General features: G+C 38.0%; 1 pseudogene; it reads left to right on the top strand.

Moving 5' to 3' along the window:
• Positions 1 to 291: 291 nt before the first annotated feature.
• Positions 292 to 4,453, top strand: LOC134880471 (extracellular calcium-sensing receptor-like; annotated as a pseudogene).
• The last annotated feature ends 14,815 nt before the right edge of the window (positions 4,454 to 19,268 follow it).

Genomic DNA, 19,268 nt, shown 5'->3' with positions numbered 1-19,268 from the left:
AATGTTACGCTTATTTATTTCCTTTTGACAGTGTTTGTCAGAATGGGGTCATAATGTGTTTTTATTATGTCACTAGCTCTGACCACTGACTGTTTGGTGCTTTGTCAGCACACATGGTGCTTCTTTGGTTTGTCAGTTGCTGATTGTATGGGTTACCCAAGCGGATATTTATTATACTAAACAGTGACTTATTTTAAATTAAGGATGATTCATTTCTGGATGAGATTAGTAGAGCACAGTCTTTCCTGGAGAAGGACCAAGCTTGTGGTTTTGAGTCTGTTGTGGTGCATAATGTTTCCCTACAACTCCTGCCAAGACCAGAGCCAACAATGCAAATTAATCCCAGGGTCAATGTCCCTGCCTGTGCTGCAGAAAAATGGGGACCTCGTATTGGGGGGGCTCTTCTCCCTTCATGATATGGTGATGGAGCCCAATCTGTCCTTCACTTCTATGCCTCCTCCTGCACATTGCTCAAGGTAAGCTGTTTTTTAAATTGTCTGGATTTTTGATCAGTCAAATGTAAATTCTGCTTAGATAATAATAACAATAATAATAATAATAATAATAATAATAATAATAATAATAATAATAATAATAATAATAATAATAATAATAATAATAATAATAATAATAATGCATTTTATTTATGGAGCGCTTTTCTAAAAACGCAAAGAAACTTTACAGAAATACAGTTCATCAAAACATAATTCAAACAACACACTTAATATATTTAAAACACAACAATAATTTATAGATTAAAAGATTTAAACATTGTGAAGTTGGGGCAGTCACAGATGTGAGTTCCAGAGGGAGGGGGCACATGTAGAATGCTCACATATGGCATATATCTTTATTCCATAGTTCTGTGAAACAAAGTGTTGTGAACTATGTTAAGTGAAATACATGCTTCGACTTTGCCTGTAGACATCTTTTCTGTTCTTCCAGATTTAACTTTCGGACTTTCCGCTGGATGCAAACTATGATCTTTGCCATAGAGGAGATCAATAGAGATGGCAAGCTCCTTCCCAACATCACACTTGGCTACAAGATCTATGATTCATGCAGTACGCCCCATCAGGCTCTGAAGGCTGTCATGGAGTTAGTGGGGAATGAAAAGGTTTCAGGAGTTGAAGGAGAGACAGAGAGTGAAGGCACCTGTCATGGGACTATACCAGCCGTCATTGGAGATGGAGGCTCTACTCAGTCCCTTGTTGTTGCCCGTTTCCTTGGAGTCTTCCAAGTGCCACAGGTAAGTTATACAAAGCCACTCATAACTGTGTTGTCTGCCATATTGTTATTTTTTGTGTTTTAATACCACTGAAGAGGGCCAAAGACAAAGACTCAAACTTGAAGTTGTTGAGAATTTGAGTTTTATCCATATGACTGAATAAATAATGTCTTTTAATGTGGGACATTGGGAAATTAAGCAAACAACTGTGTTTTCTGTCATTCAGGTCAGTTATTTCTCCAGTTGTGCCTGTCTCAGTAACAAAAAGGAATTTCCTGCCTTCTTAAGGACCATGCCCAGTGACTTCTTTCAGGTGAGAGGAGGCTCAGACACTTGGACACTAAGATGACTCACAATGTCACACAAACAGAATCATATCCACATGTTTATTCCTGGAACAATATACCAAAACACCAAAGCCAATTCCTTGTAAGTGAAAACGTACTTTTGTTATACTGAATATAAATAATCTCTCTTTCTCTCTTTGGGTCTTTCTTCCCCTGTTCTTTCCAAATCTAGGTAGATGCAATGATACAACTTGTCAAGCATTTTGGCTGAACTTGGGTAGGTGTGATAGCAGGGGATGATGCCTATGGCCTTGGAGGGGCAAACATATTTGCGGATGAGGTAGGTCACACAACAATCAATAAACAATTTAATAAGAATAAATTGTCAATTTCAAATGTTCAACTAACCCTACACATTTGGAACATGTTGCAAACTTAAAATGAAAGAATTTCTTGTGTCTCTTGTGATGCTCACTTAGGTTAGAAAGTTAGGTACCTGTGTTGCTCTTCATGAGGTCATCCCGAGGAACAGAGCACAGATCACCATTTCATCCATCATTTCTAAGATCCGCTCTTCTGGGGCTCGGGTGATCTTAGTGTTTGCTGTGGAACAAGATGCAGCTGCTTTGTTTGATGGAGCTCTCAGGCATGACATTTTGTTTTTCTAACACTATAGTATTTATGTTTTGAAAAAACTCTCTTTTCACTATTGGTTTTGTTGATTTTATTACAGATACATGTTTACTGAGTTTGAATTCCTTTATGTTTATCAATGCAAAATAATGATCTTCATATCTCTTTAATTTAGAGAGGGGCTCTCTGGGATACAGTGGCTTGCCAGTGAGGCCTGGAGCACAACTGCTGTCCTCTCCACCCCAAAAAAATACCACCACATCCTCCAGGGTTCTATGGGTTTTGCAATTCGTCAAGCGCACATCCCTGGATTGCAAGACTTTCTGCTTAGCTTGCATCCCTCGAGGCCAGGTGCCCTTGAAAATCCTTTCTTGTTACCCTTCTGGGAAGAAGTGTTTCAATGCAGCCTGGGTCTTCAGACTGAAGGTCAGGAACATAATATTGAGGATAAACGTCCATGTTCTGGAGCAGAAGAGCTGAAGAGTGTGAAGAATATCTACTCAGATGTGTCACAACTAAGGATTTCCTACAATGTATATAAGGCTGTGTATGCTATTGTCCATGCACTGAAGGCTATGATAAGCTGTGTAAAAGGAAAAGGGCCATTTTCTCAGCAGGCCTGTCCAAATACAGACAATATACAGCCATGGCAGGTACCATCCTATATGCTCACTAATTCACTACACACAAGTTATAGCAATGCTTAACCATAATTTATGGATCTTGCACAAAATAATCAATTTCTTCCCTTAGCTACTTCATTACATAAAACAGGTGGAATACATAAACTCCTTTGGTGATGAAACCAAGTTTGATGAGAATGGGGACCCTGCAGCCATGTATGACCTTGTGAACTGGCAGATGGGACAAGATGGAGAAATGGAATTTGTCACTATTGGAAAATTTGACGAAACGACCACAGTTGGAAATCAAAAACTCCACATCGAGGAACCTATCATTGTTTGGAACGGTAACAAAACCACTGTAAGGGAATCAATAAAATCCAATTATATTTCGTAAATTGCATTTTCTGGAATTATATTATTTTATTATGTGACTGTTTTGTGTTGTATGCTTTCTCCTATTTGTTCAGATTCCCTTGTCCGTATGCAGCAGCATTTGTCCCCCAGGAACCCGGAAGTCTATCAGACCTAACTTCCCTGTCTGCTGCTATGATTGTGTGGTTTGCAGAGCTGGAGAAATAAGCAATCAGACTGGTGAGACAAAAATACATTCCTACATTTTGAAAATGTGATTAACAGTTGCAGTGTTAAAGCCACAGCTAAAGCCTTCTTGTCTGTGTGTTTTAGATGCCATAGAATGTGTGCGCTGTTTGCCAGAGTTCTGGTCCAATGATGAGAGAACAGCCTGTATCCCAAAACATGTGGATTTCCTTTCCTTCAGTGGAACCATGGGCATAATTTTGATGGCTATTTCCCTCATTGGCTCCTTCTGCACCTGTGTTGTGGCCTTTATATTTTCCTATCACAGAACCACACCCATTGTCAGGGCGAACAACTCTGAGCTGAGCTTCCTGCTGCTCTTCTCCTTGACTCTGTGTTTCCTGTGTTCTCTGACCTTCATCGGCCGGCCCTCTGAGTGGTCCTGCATGCTGCGACACACAGCATTCGGCATCACCTTTGTTCTTTGCATGTCTTGTATTCTGGGGAAAACTATAGTGGTGCTAATGGCCTTCAAGGCTACACTTCCAGGCAGCAATGTAATGAAATGGTTTGGGCCTGTGCAGCAGAAGGCAATCATTGCCATTTGTACACTGATCCAGGTAAGGACTTCTTACTCTTTATGTGTTTAAATAGTTAGAAAACAATTAATTTAAATGTTTGAATGAGACTGGTTTCTTTGTACGCAGGTAGTCATCTGTACAGTGTGGCTGGTCGTTGTTCCCCCTACTCCACGCAAACTGATACCACGTGAGAGTGTGATTGTCATTCTTTTGTGCGATGAAGGCTCACCCGTAGCCTTTTCTCTTGTCCTGGGCTACATTGGCCTGCTGGCCTGTGTCTGCCTACTCTTGGCTTTCCTGGGAAGGAAGCTACCGGACAACTTCAATGAGGCCAGACTCATTACATTCAGCATGCTCATTTTTTGTGCAGTGTGGATAGCCTTTGTTCCAGCCTACATTAGCTCTCCAGGAAAGTACTCAACGGCCACAGAGGTATTTGCTATCTTGGCTTCCAGTTATGGATTGCTCGGCTGCATCTTTGCACCCAAGTGCTATATAATTCTTCTAAGACCAGAAAAGAACACATGGAAACACCTGATGTCGAAACCTGTCAAATTTTAGGAGATCATCTATATTTCATGCATATTTTATGAGATTATTTTCATTGACCTTTCATACAGGTTAAGGAAATATAATCATGATATAACTTCATTTCAAAATGTATTATTTTTGCGGTGAATAAAAAGTGGCACCAATGGAAAAGTTTAAAAAGCCTCCTGTGTTTGATTATGAACATTTATTATTATTTTACCACTAGATGGTAGTAGCGTGTTGTTAATACTACTTTGTGTCTTTTATCAAGGCCCATCTGGAAATGCGCAACCATACACCTTTGTCATACAAATACATTTTCCCATGTCTTTACAACTGCTCCTGTATATCATTTCCAAGCTAATAATGTAAATAGTTACCACTGGTCTGGGTAAATATCAACCCTAACTATATAAATGATTGGATCAGTGGTGTAGTAAAAAACATAAAACGTTTCTCTATCATAAATTGGTCATTTTATCCAATGAATCCTTTAGTCTGTTTCATCCACTGATTCAAGAAAAACACACAGTCACAGTAAAAAATAAAAAAAAACGGAATAACCATGCTCTTGTTGGAACAAATGGTTTTATTTTTCCTGCTACATGACAATCATTTGACGTGCTCAGTAGAAATGTGAGGGACAGTTCATTGCTAGGTCTGAATGGGATTTGGCAGCAGTGTCCATGCTGATTTGACCTTAGATAGAATGATGAGGCCCAGGGTTTCTGAGGTATGCTCAGTGGAAATCCCAGCTGTCATTGGTTAATTAAACCCTCATACTCCAGAGGCCTTTACATATAAACATCACGCCTGGCTGTTCTCTACAAAAACAAACTAAAAGCGTCAAACGTTTTTCCGCCTCTCCACAGCTGCTCTCAGACTTACATTGAATATCCACCACTGATTGATCTGTTGTTCCTCCCAAGGCAGGGGAATATATTGGAAGATGGAGAGACGTTGTGTGTCTGACGTCCATCAGGGACAGAAAGGAGAAAAAGATTACAGAACAGGCAGATTGTATTCAGTGTTTAATTGGGACTGTATCACTTATTTACATTCACTTTAACCTAAACTCTTATTAGCCTTTGCATTTTAAACTTTTGTCATTCATCTCTGCTGCATCATCAATTAGAATGACATAATTTGTTTGTCCGCAGAGTGCACTGTCAGATCGTAGCACTATTTGCTGGCTTTAATTAAATTAATCAGAATTCAAAATCTCCATTAGAGGGTTTGACTGTGATGAAAAAACAGCGCAGTAAGTTCTTCAATAAAATGACTGGGCCATCAAATTACATGCAAAAGTAAAACGAAATGTGCATGGGTGTGAAAAAAATATATTAAAGAAATAGTTCATCCACAAAATGATCCTTTTTATAGGAAAATCGCTCACCTTCAATTATTGAGAAAACTTGATGAATTGGAGTATTGTAAATGTTGTTTAAAAACGGCAAAACTGTCACGACATCTTTTTTTAAACTCTCACAAAACATGTGCTGTACAGTGTAATCCAAGTTATATTCCAATCATATGCTCACTACTACTCAATCACATGAGTTTCAGCTATTACCTTTCTATTCAAAACACTTTAGACTCCGGACCAGCCTGGATGTAAAGAGCTGGACTATTTATGTGTAAGCTTTTACATAGTAAATAGTGTTAAGGGAGTAATGAGCATACTCTACACCTAAACAATTGTGATGGATTATACTGCGCAAAATTAAGACTGTGAAGAACTGTTTCAATATCGTGTTTATGTTGTTTCACACAGTCGCCATTGGCTTCAATTAATTACGTCTTTTCTCCATATTATATTCTTGGTGCACCATGAAATGATATAAGACACATGTTTTACCTCAAGAGTTAAAGTGAACACAAGTGAGTAAGTCATATACAAATGATCATTTTGTTGGAGGAGCATTCCTTTAAAGATTGAAGAGAATAAGATCAGAATTCATAGAAATCCATTCCTTGATATGGATAACTTGAGACGTGATGACATAGGTTGGCTTACAGCTTGGAGGTAAACACAGGAGGGAAACCTACATGCAGCTATGTTCTTAATCTTGCCATCAGTCAGTATCTGAAATGTGGCAAATGCTGAACAGATGTTTAGAGACATGGGGATTTACCTCACCAAAGACAGATTATAGAGAATTAGTTCAAAATGCTGTCACAAATATGATGTAAAGGGTTAAAGCAAGTGTAACTTAATGTATTATTCTGTTTCAAGTGAGGATGGGCAATCATTAGGAAAAGATTAAGTGAAGTGTCTTTCAGTTGAACATCTCGATTTCTACTTGACAAAAAAATATACTTCTTGTGGCTGTTTCCCTCCCCCTATGTTCAGGAGCGATTCACATTTCCAAAAGCAAACATTAACAGTATGTGTCATTTTGATTCTGACAAGCAACATTCTTTTCAGTTTTAAAGGCACTAAAGACACATTTTAAATATGACAAGGAACAAGGTCTCACAAATATGACAAGATGTGAAAAACATAGTGGAAACTGATTAGCCAAAAGTGAGGAATTCACTACTGGACCCATTCCTAAAAAACAGAAATGGATTTTATATAGAACCCTTCAAATTAGCTCAAATTGACTGTAATGTTTAATCGATAGCTCCCGACGTGGGAAAATAACTAACCATTTAGAGTCATTTAGTGCAGCTGTCAGGCTATTGTATATTTATGTTCTGTACAGTATTTCTCTTTTCTTGTACATCTCTTTCAGATATACCTGTGACAGAAAGTAGCTTGACAGAAATGGCTTTAGCTTAGTAAGGTAAGCCTATATAGATATTAATAACTTGCATAATTTTGAATGAATTAATCAGATCTGGCACATTTTACACCATGGCCTTACATCTTTTTTGAAAGTGGCAGGGTATCTTTCATATATATATATATATATATACTTGGGTAATGTTATCACCATTTCTTTCATTTTTTATTGAATTAGAGCGGACATCAGAGATGAGATGGGCACCATAGAAACTGCGTCACAAACTAATGGTCTCCGTGACAAAAGCACAAACATAATAAAGGGCAGCAAAATATCAGAAGGTTTCGAAAGTCTCTGAAAATTAAAGTACTGCACATTTTGGTCTGAAATAGTGTGAGTCACTATGCTGGTGTAATTACACTGTAGATCCATGTTCTATACTGGGAGAACAGATAAGGGATGTGTTGACAGAAGGCAATGAAGAGACAGTAATTCAGGGTTTCTCACATTAAAAATGATCTGCAAGACCAAAAAATTAGCACATGCACAGTGTGAAACACAAACACATACACATCATCTGTGTGAGGAGTTAATGTTAATGACTGGCTGTCAGCGTGGCATAACACCAACTCATGAGCTCATGGCATGTTGAAACGTGTATTTCAATTTCCCCCACTCAGCAGCAAACATTAATAGTTTTGATAAGTTATGTCCAGATAACATTAGCACAGAAAAGTGAAAATATTTAAATATAATTAACATTGAATATTATTAAATGCTTTTTTATTTTTTGTTTGTTGTTAGTTCCTTGTGTCTAGACAGCATACAGCTTTCACTTGAACTTTGTAATGCTTTCATAGTTGACCACTTGGTGTTGTTATTATCCATGCAAGATCTTTCCATTAGGTGTGTAACAAAATAATCTATAAAGGAATAATAAAGGAACAAAGATAGAGAACAGAAGATCTTAACTTGAGGCCAACTTCTTGCCAGAATTGCACAGTGGAACAGTGTAGTTCTCAGGAGGGCTAATATAGGTGGACACAAAGACCCCCTGGCAGTACAGAATATCAGCATGCTGAAGGTGATTAGTTTGGCTTAATTTAGGTTGTGAGTCCTGTGTTCTCAATGGTTCATGATGTCTTTTTCTGCAGGTTGAGGAGGAGCCAGGGTCAGCCACAGCACACAGATCAGCACCTGGGAAAATAAAGTTGAGTCAGGAAATGGAGAGGGAGATTTATTTAGAATACAAAGAAAATTAATCCTGGAATAAATTGCATTTCCGTATTAAGATGGCTTTGTGAAAGTACAACGCCATACTGTATTTGAACTCCTTGAATAGTTAATAACCTGCTATGGGTTAAACTCACAAAATAACCTGCACTATGGACCCACAAAGTTCAAACACAAAGCTGATTCCAAACAGTATACAGTATGTCTCAGCATGCAGGTCCCAAGCCCCTGACTTTCTAATGGTGCACATTGGAAGGCTACATTGAAGGATGGCAGGAGCATGAGGCTTACCTCTAAGTTGAAAGTTTGCACTTTAAAGCAGGGGAGATATATTGTAGCAAGGAAACACAGGGATAAATTAGAGCACAGCACTTTTTAATGTTGATGTTGAAAGATCAGGACACTGCAATATCATTACAGCATTATTCTATCAGCATGATGTAACTACAAGGTAATAGTCTCCAAAAATATAATTGGCATAATCTGGAACGCTGCTATAGTGCTGCCACAACAGCTGGGACAATGGACAGGATGTTTCCTATCGTGTCATTGTAATGTAACGGAAATCCTAGCTTGAAATCAACATTTTATTTTTACCTTAACCTCTGATTCCAGAGTGAAAAGAGTTAAAGATATAAATAAGCTTTGGTAAATGACAAGCTGTGCCATTGATTGCTTAAATACATGGCATAGGGCTATTTTCACAGAAATAAGGAAGGGTTATTAACATGTTTTTCAATAAAAAGTAACAACTAAACCTGTTTTGTTTCTAATTTCTTCCTCAGCCCCATGCAGATGACGCTCATGAGTCGTCCTTTTTTACCAATGTGTTCTTGCACCAGGAGGACAAGGACAGCTACCGACTGACACATGCACTCAGGATCATGTTGTCAAATTATAAACGTATTTCATCATATTTGGAGTATTCAAAGGCAGAGAGTTTCTAAATGATGACCTAATCGAGGGTAAGCTTTGGACAATTCTTGGAACGCTATAGAGAGACAAAAGATCAAAGTTAGAGCTGCAGATGATAAGAGAGACGGTATGGAAGTGAGGGGTAAAGAAAGATAGAGAGGGTGTACATAGTTACACTTTATTATTAGGCATTTAAAATCACTTCTTCATAAGCAACACACACTTCAGTTCTGCAGATAGATAGATTAGAAATAGATGAATATATAGATAGATAGATAGATAGATAGATAGATAGATAGATAGATAGATAGATAGATAGATAGATAGATAGATAGATAGATAGATAGATAGATAGATAGATAGATAGATAGATAGATAGATAGATAGATAGATAGATAGATAGATAGATAGATAGATAGATAGATAGATAGATAGATAGATAGATAGATAGATAGATAGATAGATAGATAGATAGATAGATAGATAGATAGATAGATAGATAGATAGATAGATAGATAGATAGATAGATAGATAGATAGATAGATAGATAGATAGATAGATAGATAGATAGATAGATAGATAGAAAGATAGATAAGATAAGATAACAAAAACTTGAATAATCATAATGATTGTCACACATCATCAAACCTCACCATGGCTCCACTGAACACCCCTTGGCTGTTTGCCACAACAATGGAGGCTGACCCTTACTAAGTCTGAGTCTTTTGAGTGGTCTCTGCTTGACAAGTATCATGTGCCTTATAGCTGAGGGTGAAGTTTGATAGGAGGACTGGGTTATTGGAAATTTCCTCCACTGCAAAGATCATGGCCTGAAGTCAGTGAGAAGCTTATTTGCTCCAACTGGAGCAGGTGCGACACAGAGGGAAAAGAAAGAAAGTTGATAATCTCAAATCAAGACATATGAAGACACAGTGTGTTATACAGACTTTGAAAATATTAAAAATATTTTCAAAGGAATCCCTAACTCAGGCTATGGTGCCTTCCCACGAACAGGAAACAGATCTCCTATCATCACCTACCTGGTAATTTCTACCTTGAATAGACTTTACCATCGACGGACAGAGGTTCTCTTTATTAACCCCCCTGGATAGTCCCAGGGAGGCAGCCGAGTGAAGTAGGCTTGAGATACGCATCACCTGGAAGATAGAAGGTCAGCAAGAGAAATCCAACTCAAGGACAAAATAGTTAACACAACATAGTATGCTACAGCCAGATAAAAAGGATGAATGTGACAAGAGCTAGAAAAAGTCAATATCCTGTGGAGAGAATATGTGACCTTTATATCAAATGCTCTATCTACCGTTAAGAGGAATTTAACAGCTGTACAACAAATAAGGAGATATATTCTATCTTCTGCTCAAAATACAATCCATGCCAGCCACAGTGAGGGTTGTTTCTAGTCACACGAAAAGAAAGAAGAGGAGGACTATGCATTTAATATAGCCCAGAGAAATCAATCCCACATGAGAAGAGAAACAGATTGGGTGGGAGAGAATTAAAAAAGAAAGTAATTTGGACTTAAAACAGTAATGGAGCAAAGCCCAGGTGTGCTTATTTAGATCATACAGCAGTTTCAAAATAGATGACATGAGATGAATTATTTAGATTTAAGGAACTGTAACTTTTGCAGAGACTACGGCTTTAACATTATAATTGAACTTTGAAAGATAGTACAACATATTTGGATAAATAGCAACAACTAAACTTTATAGTGATAGCAGGGATTGGGTAATTCCATGTAATCACGCAATCAACTTCATCCTACATCTCTTGAACTCTACCTGACTAATGATGGGTTACATGCGGGCATACTTCTGATACAATTAGCAGGAAATATAGATTTGAGTGGTCTATAAAAGATGAGAGGGGTTACAGGAAGAAAGAGAGAGCTGTCATTTTCAGGATCAGGCCCTGTCAGTGACAAGTATTCATCCAATTATACCATGAGTGCCCTCTCTTCTCCATTCTCTCATTCTTCCTGTGCTCTCCTCCTTCAGCCATTGTTGGTTCTTAGAGAGTCTCCAGTAATTACCTCTCCTCTCATCTCATTTTATCTCGTCTGGCCTCTTTTTCTCTGTTAAAGGAATAGTTTAATATGGGAAATATGAACCTGGAAACCATGTGCCTCATCTTATGTGTATTTTACCTGAACACAAAGACCGAAAACTGAAAAGCTGACCTATCTCGCACAAAATCCCTGTCCCAAAATCTCTCAATCGCACTCATATAGGCCATATCTCATTTGTTAAATCTGCGCAAAAATCAAAGTGTTAAAGCACCAAGTTGCAACTTGATTAAGTTTCCAACAACAGCCTGAGAATCCAGGAAGCCACAGGTCCGGGCCAAGAAAAAGGCCTTTGCATAACCCCTTGACATTAAAACGTTTATTGTGACATCCTGACTTGTTTGTACAGTATGTTATAACAAGATGTTTTCAAGCTTAAACAATATGTTTTTATATTATCACAACATTAAAACTACGTTGGCTATTATAAACAATTTGTTACAACACCAAACTTGTGTTTTAAAAATGGAAATGGTGTGCAGAGAACAGAGGAATATGGTTCGACTTTATGCTTTGGTTGAGACATGGCAAGATACTCATAATAAGCATGGTGGATGATTTAACAAATGCCTTACTGTATTGGGTCACAACATACCCAGCCTGAAAGCAGCTCAGATGGTGTACCTTGTATCCATGGAAGATCTGTGCTCCTGCTGCTGCTTTGATAGAAGCAATGGTCAGACTCATTATTCCTTCTGTATAGCCCCAAGCATTTTAAAAGCCTCCTGTTTGTGTGTCCAATTTATCAAAATATCATCCCCCATGATCAATAACAGCACATTTTGCCATTTCTCAACCCTTCAAGGCTCTTTGTTTCTGCCTCACTGTATTAAGCTAACTGATGAAGACCCAGTATACCCTTGGGAGACAGAATTGCCAGCCCCAGCTGCAGCAGCTCCTCCAGGGAAATACAGGAAGGAAGGCACAGGGCCTTGCACAGCTGGGACCAGGTCCACAGAGACAAGAATATGACGAGAATGGCATCCCCTCCAAAAGATACGGGAAAACAGTAAGTTTCTGGGAGTATCATAATGTGTTTTGTTAATGTTGAGAGGGGCATAGGCTAGAGTCAGATGTGACCGATAAAGGGCTAAGTATGGATTTAAATCCCCAAGATTTGTTCCACCCTACTCTGCCGGATGCCAAGCCTTCACAGCATGGAGCCTGGCGGTGCACCCATCACAACAAAAAGATTATAGCAGAGAGAGGTGCCATTTCCAAGACAGGTAAGTAACCCACATTCCGCCCACCAATTGAGGCAAAACATGTCCCTGAGTTGAATTCAACAAATCTTTCCACAACCTCCCAACACGTTTTTATTGTTTGTTTTATATTTGTGTCTCAGCTTCGTCCCACAAACTCTTCCCTGTTCTGCTGATTGTGGGATGGATTGTTGGCTGCACAGTCGTTGTCTACTTTGTCTTCATTTTTGCTTGGGTACGTGATTTCACCAATAAAGTATAATTTGCTTGTAAATACATTTTAAGGCTTTTGTACAAAACGCTTGGTGAGTCCTTTACATTTAGAGATGTTAATCTGCCAAAAGCATCACTTTGATCAAGAATAATTATTTAATTCTAACCCTTACCAACAATATTCTAACATAAGCATTTTAGCATATTTGAGCATGTTGGCATACTTAAACTGTTATTATTAAGATAGTATCTTGCCATGTTATTATTTAAAAACAGCTATAGCCCTGTTTGTTTGTTTGTTTGTGTGTTTGTTTGTTTGTGTGTTTGTTTGTTTGTTTGTTCTAATAATGGATTTTAATTTTCTTTCTTTGGCAGAAAACAGGTGTACGGGAAAGACATTAAAATCATCACAGAAACTCCTTTAAATCAGGGTCAAAAGTTGTTTCTATTATATACATTCTGTAAGCTTCCTGGAAGATGTAAACAAACTGGTATAAGAATGAATAATGCACTCTAACGGCAATAGTGTTTAGCTGTGCAAAGAAATGTCTTTTGACATGAAAAATTGCCTGTAATGTTATAAAGTAATCAAATAAAGATATTTATTGTGGTTTTATCCTCTTTGATTCAATTCATCACATAACCTTGTTTAACTCTTTTATGGATCACATGTTGAAATCCATTAACACTTACCTCAAATAGAAGTCCCAATGAGAACACACTTAATACATTACATTTTCATTCAGGCTGCTACACTTGATTAAGAAGAGCCTTTGAGAGATAAAGTAAAAATAAAAACTGACAGTGTTTTGTTACAAAGGAATGGTAAAATGAGTGATGGATATACCTGAGAGTTTCTGCATATTCCTATCCTCTGTGTTTTCAAGTCACTCTGCTGGCCATTAAACATACTAAATATTAGGACTGTCAATGTGGTTGCCATGGTCACAACAAGTCTTATCTTTTTTATTCTGATGCGTGCCGCACTCTCATAGGATGTGATGATTAAAACAATGGAAAGAAAATTGGGTGGGGAGCTACATTTTCTGAATCAATTTTAATTGTCATGAGCAGACACAGCCAAACGGGGACTTGTGGACATAATTCAATTTTTGTAGGGTAAACAATTGATTATTTTTTAAAGATTTGACACATTAGGGAATTCCAGATGAACCAGAATGAATTTCAACCTCAAAGATTTTAGCAATGGATTTCAGCTTTGAAAATCAAACTAATGTGACTGACTCGTCGGATCATAACTTGCCATTACCACTAAGCTTCCAAGTCATAGTAGCACGGTCAGCCTTAAAGAGCACTTTCAAGACTGCCTTTAATAACAGGGAATTATATTGTCTGGTCGTTAGTGCAGGTTGTGCCACTTCCACTTTCCAGTAAGCAGAATGTTTAAGCCTTACAACCCTGAACAGGCAAAATCATCTTGTATCCGTGGTCTCATGTGCTCCGGATGCCAACATCACTGTAATGAGGCTGAGATGGAAACTTTCTCTACCACAGCAGTGCAATATGGTTAGCAGAAACACATGTAACACAACAAACACATCCAACAAATGAAGGCAAACAATCTAACTCCAACAAATAAGTGAGAGTCAGGCACACTGTAGCTTGAATTTGACACTTTTTCATTATCATTTCTAAATGTCAGATTTTTAACTGGTAGGAAAGTATGTTTTTAGGCTATTCTATTATCCAATCCCTCTACCTTCAACTCGTCGAGACACACACCCCTCCGATCTATTGCCCGCTCAGTCTATATTTAGAATTATCTCTGTATAGAAAATTATGCAGGTACACCACAGAGTGCTGACTAATAACATGTCTTCCAGGTGTAGAACATTAACTCTGTGGGTTTACAGTGCTATTAAGATTTTATGTTAATTGCTAGACTGCTTGCATAACATAATGATTGAATGGAAAACATGTGGTTATGGCCCAAAAGTTACAAATGTTTCATCCTAGGGTGAGGCTTTAATCCATACTAAATAAATGCATTCTAAAGTTGTGTGTGCATAACACATGGCATTTGAAAACCTGAATTAAGATGGGTTGATTCAAAGACCAGGGTTGTTTAGGGCAAAGCCAGGTCTCCCTTGGTCTTAAATAAGTTAGGACCACAAGAAAACATTCATGTGATAGGGAAATCATAGGGATTTCTTAAATGTGTTATAACTGTAGCTCCAAGACCAGATCCAACTCTAGTTAACAATTAAAAATAAAACCCTAAAATAAATACAAATATCAAAAGTCAGAAATTGAGTAATGTGATTTGTTGTGTAAGTGTCTACAATTTGATGGAAGCATTTCAAGTAGTCCAGATGTCAGTAAGCACAAAAGACATTACAAGCTAAAAAGACCAAAAGCCCTGTCTAATATTCTGTTTAAACCTGAATGAAATGATTGCACTGCCTTTCAACCAGCATGCAATCTGCCCATTGCTTATCGCCGGAGTCTTCTATAAGCTGCTAGCTTGACAGCTGTGAGTACTAACTCAAATTTAAATTCATAAATAGTTTGTATTTATAATGATAGTTTTGGGTTACGTTTGGATGGAGGCCTGAAGGAACTTTGTTGCTAGATTTAGCAACTTTTTAATCCAGAGTTATTGGATACTTTAAATGAGTAGCCCACAATTGTCTCGTTTTACAATTGGATAATTATTCAAATGAAGCATAATTTGCTGACTTCTCTAATGTTAAAGCTGCCTTCAAATGATCAAAAGTAAAACCACTCTGTGCTTGTTACGCAGTTGGTTCCACCCAAGGGCGTAGCCAGGTTTTCAAGTTTGGCTGGGTTTAGCCCAGAGGTGAGGTGGAGCTGTGTGCGTGCTCATGCGAGCACAAAAACATTTTTGGGGCCTCTTTTTTTAAGGTGTGTTAGGGGCATGGTAGTACCATAACCATTAAAGGAGCTCAGCTGGCATGATGGTTGATAAGTAAGTCCGGGAGTTTTGCACTGAGCAAAGCCACTACAACCCCATAGTGTGTCAATGTTACCTGGCCTTAGTCATGTTGACACGTCTTAGGCGTGGGTAGACTTCACATCCTCCAGGGGAGTCCGGGGGCATGCTCCCCCAGGCAAATTTTTAAAAAACATTTTAAAGTGAATTGCATGCATCCGGTGCACTTTGAGAGCAATATTAAGATGATATATCTAACAGAACTTTCTGGTCTTGGTAAGGGGAGGGGGCACAACTCTAAACAATACTATGAAAAATATATCAATCAATTAAAGTATAAAAAATACCATAACCAATGGTGAACTATTTTAATTTTTAAAACTTTTTTCTTCAAAAAGCAGCACGAGACTAGAATGCCCTTTTTCAAAATGTTATGTTCATTTGGGTGGCCTGAAGCCCACCTAAAAAATAGGCCTAGCTACACCACTGGTCCCGCCTAGTCCGTGATGCTCAGCTAGGGTTAAGCTCTACCCTTGGCATTTTTCACCGCTCAAAAAATAGCCAGAGAGCTCCCCAACAAACTTCAAACTATTTCTACTTTTACCTTGTTGGCCCCTTCCCTTCAAAGCGCAATCATTTAGATAACAGCTGTACGAAGTTGCACAAGCAAGGGATGTAACCATGGAAAAAAAACAAAATAGCTGTCTTTAGCCAAAAATTAGCACCTTGATGTGAGTGCAGCTTAAGAGACAAATTGAAACCTACACTATACATTAACTACCACCTTTACCACCAACTTCACTGATAATTGCCTCTCTGCTCTGAGTGCAGAGAGCACTGAGCTGTTCCCTAACGGAGCTGTGGTATATCATTACATGGAGGTAGACTGCCAGATTCTCCTGTAATTGGTCTGAAAGTGTAAAGGAACCCAAAATATATTTCAAACTAGAAATAAACCAGATGATGGTTCAGTTAATCCGTATTGAGACCAGGGTTAGGGTTTGGGTTAGGGGAGTGCTGTGTTTATGGACTAACAATGCATAACGATGGAAAGCAATATGCAGACGGTAGCCTAAAATGGCTAAATAGTACCGCCTCTTAAATAACCAGTATTTTTCCCCCCTTGTGACAGAAAGTGTGTTATATCAGCTGAACCAATTAAGTTTGGTGACCTTCAAGACAGTCCTGAATTTGAAGCAGTTAATTAGAATTGCATAGACTACAGTGTCACTGACTTCACTACGATGTGAAAATAATGAAACCGATATTTCACCTGTCTGCGGCTATCGGATGATCAATGGTTACTTTAAGGGTGGCAGTCTCTGTACAATAACCTCAATAAAGGTTGCATTTCTTGAAAACATTTTTGATTCATTAAAGCTATTTGCCCGTAAAACATCTACTACATTTTTTTGATAAAAGCTCACTTTAAGGCTTTGAAGCGATTAATGCTGCTTTATGTGATCAGATGCAAAAGGGAAAGGTAAGTGCATTGCTGTAGCCTGGTCAAAACGTGAGGAGAGCATGAATTAGAACAAATCATGAATGGCTTTCTCCGGATTGTTAAATTATATATGTGGTCAGTGAGCTGTCAGTACGTGTCTTAATGGGTGTGAGAGAAAGCCATCATGCAGCTTAACCTAAAGAAGAAATTATATTCAATGGAGAAATGTATAGATGTTTTGTATTTGCTACAAACATATAGAATATTGTATGCATTAAAAGCTTTATTTTTGATGTAACTAAACCTTTGAAGTTAGCTGAACAGTATAGGTATTTTTAGCAACCACAGGATGTCACTGTTTGACATTAACTATGCAGTGAGCACATATACCTTTGGATCTACTCAAAAAGGGAATGTGTATTTTTGGATACATTTTGTGAAACTTGGAGTTTCTACATTTTCAAGGCTTCATCAATAGTCATGACTCAACTATTACATTATTTTAAAGAGAAAAAACTCTTAACACAAGTAAAAAAAGATGAATTAAAAGATGAACTGTTTTATGTTTCTGCTAATTAAGTAAAAGCAATATGTTTTAAAATGACATAAGTCAGTTAATGTATGCATTAAATGCAGAGCTATAAAACTAGTGACACTTTCAAATAGAAATTAGAGAACTATGCTTTTTCCATGCCACTTCCTGAAAGAGCATTTGCATGTGCACGTGTATTTAAATGGTACCCACATTGGTACTTTTGTGCATGAGTTCTTTAAGGTGTGCGTGTAGTGCATTGTACACATACAGTATCTTGTAATTGCAGTGTGCTTCCCTTCAGACACATCAGAGACCACATACTGCCCCTAGCTCAAGCACACACACTGACAAGAATTCCAGAGGCTGCCTGCCCCCACACACACACACATACCACTGGACCTACTGTTGGGTCGCCCAAAGGGCAAATGTAGGAAAGCTGAGTCGTTTTATGACCAGAGTGCAGGAGGAGAGCAGACCTAGTTTATTGAGAGCAAAAACAAAAAGTAAATCTAACATCGGTGACATTCTGAAAACAATCTTCAAGATCAAAGGTTTGCAAATGTTTTTTATTCAAATGACAGATATCTTATCTATCCAGTCATTAGCTTATTCTTTTTTTCTTTAAAGTTTCAAAATCACTTTTGCTGTGTTACTCCGTGATAAAATCTCAGACATATATGGTGAGCAACGTGGAAAACACTCTGCTTAGCCTCCCAGGAACATGCTGAGATGTCGTAATGTTAGCTGTGAGCTTAGCTGCTAATGACAGGGAGGGTGAGAACACGTTGAAAGTGGGTGGTGTGAGCCTTTAGTCTTCTAAGTGCTACCAGCCCCTGAGAGCAAAAGGCAAAGCCAGGAAGTAAATATGGTATAACTAATATTCAGCTGACATTAATACTCCAATGAGTTTGAAAGAGTCACCTCACCAAACAGCCTTCTTTCTATATGTATTGTGCATGATGCAGTATGAACAATAAGTTACCATATTAACATTTTTGGTTGAAGAAAGTCATTGATTAAAGCCATCATATTTGAGTCTGCCATATTGGTCACTAGGGTCAACATGACATATTTTGGGAGTAAATCCCACACAGTGATGTTGGTCTGCTCCACTAATCAGGGATAGTGCATTCTTATTGGAGTTGTTTTTTTTTTTTTTATGAAGAATTCCACAAAATTAAGTTCACTTCCCAACTGTACTCATGTGTATTTGCACAAAAGTAAATAAATGCTTTGTTTCTGGCTCTTGTTGCACTTCACCATTCCTCTAGATATTTCTAACACTTGATTCCAAAGTTTGGATAATTTCTGGGGGTCTTACTTTACATCCCTGCCCTGTACATCTTGTGTGTTAGAATCCTCTTTGGCTCTCTCTTTTACATCTGAACTTTTTGAAATGTTTTGTTCTTATTCCCTGTTCATCTTTGACAGCCTCTCCAGTTTCAGCGTGGTTACGAGCCTTCCCTGTGCCAGGAAATGTGCTTGTTGGTTCATTGCAACATGGGGTATATTTAACAAAGGCAGCATGGGAGCAGTTATAAAGAATTTCAACATTAATTGTTTGTATCTAGCCT

This window comes from Eleginops maclovinus, chromosome 18, assembly GCF_036324505.1.
Source record: "Eleginops maclovinus isolate JMC-PN-2008 ecotype Puerto Natales chromosome 18, JC_Emac_rtc_rv5, whole genome shotgun sequence".
NCBI classification, from domain to species: Eukaryota; Metazoa; Chordata; class Actinopteri; order Perciformes; family Eleginopidae; genus Eleginops; species Eleginops maclovinus.
Note: the sequence above shows the minus strand (reverse complement) of the source record. Positions and strands in the feature narration are given on the sequence as shown.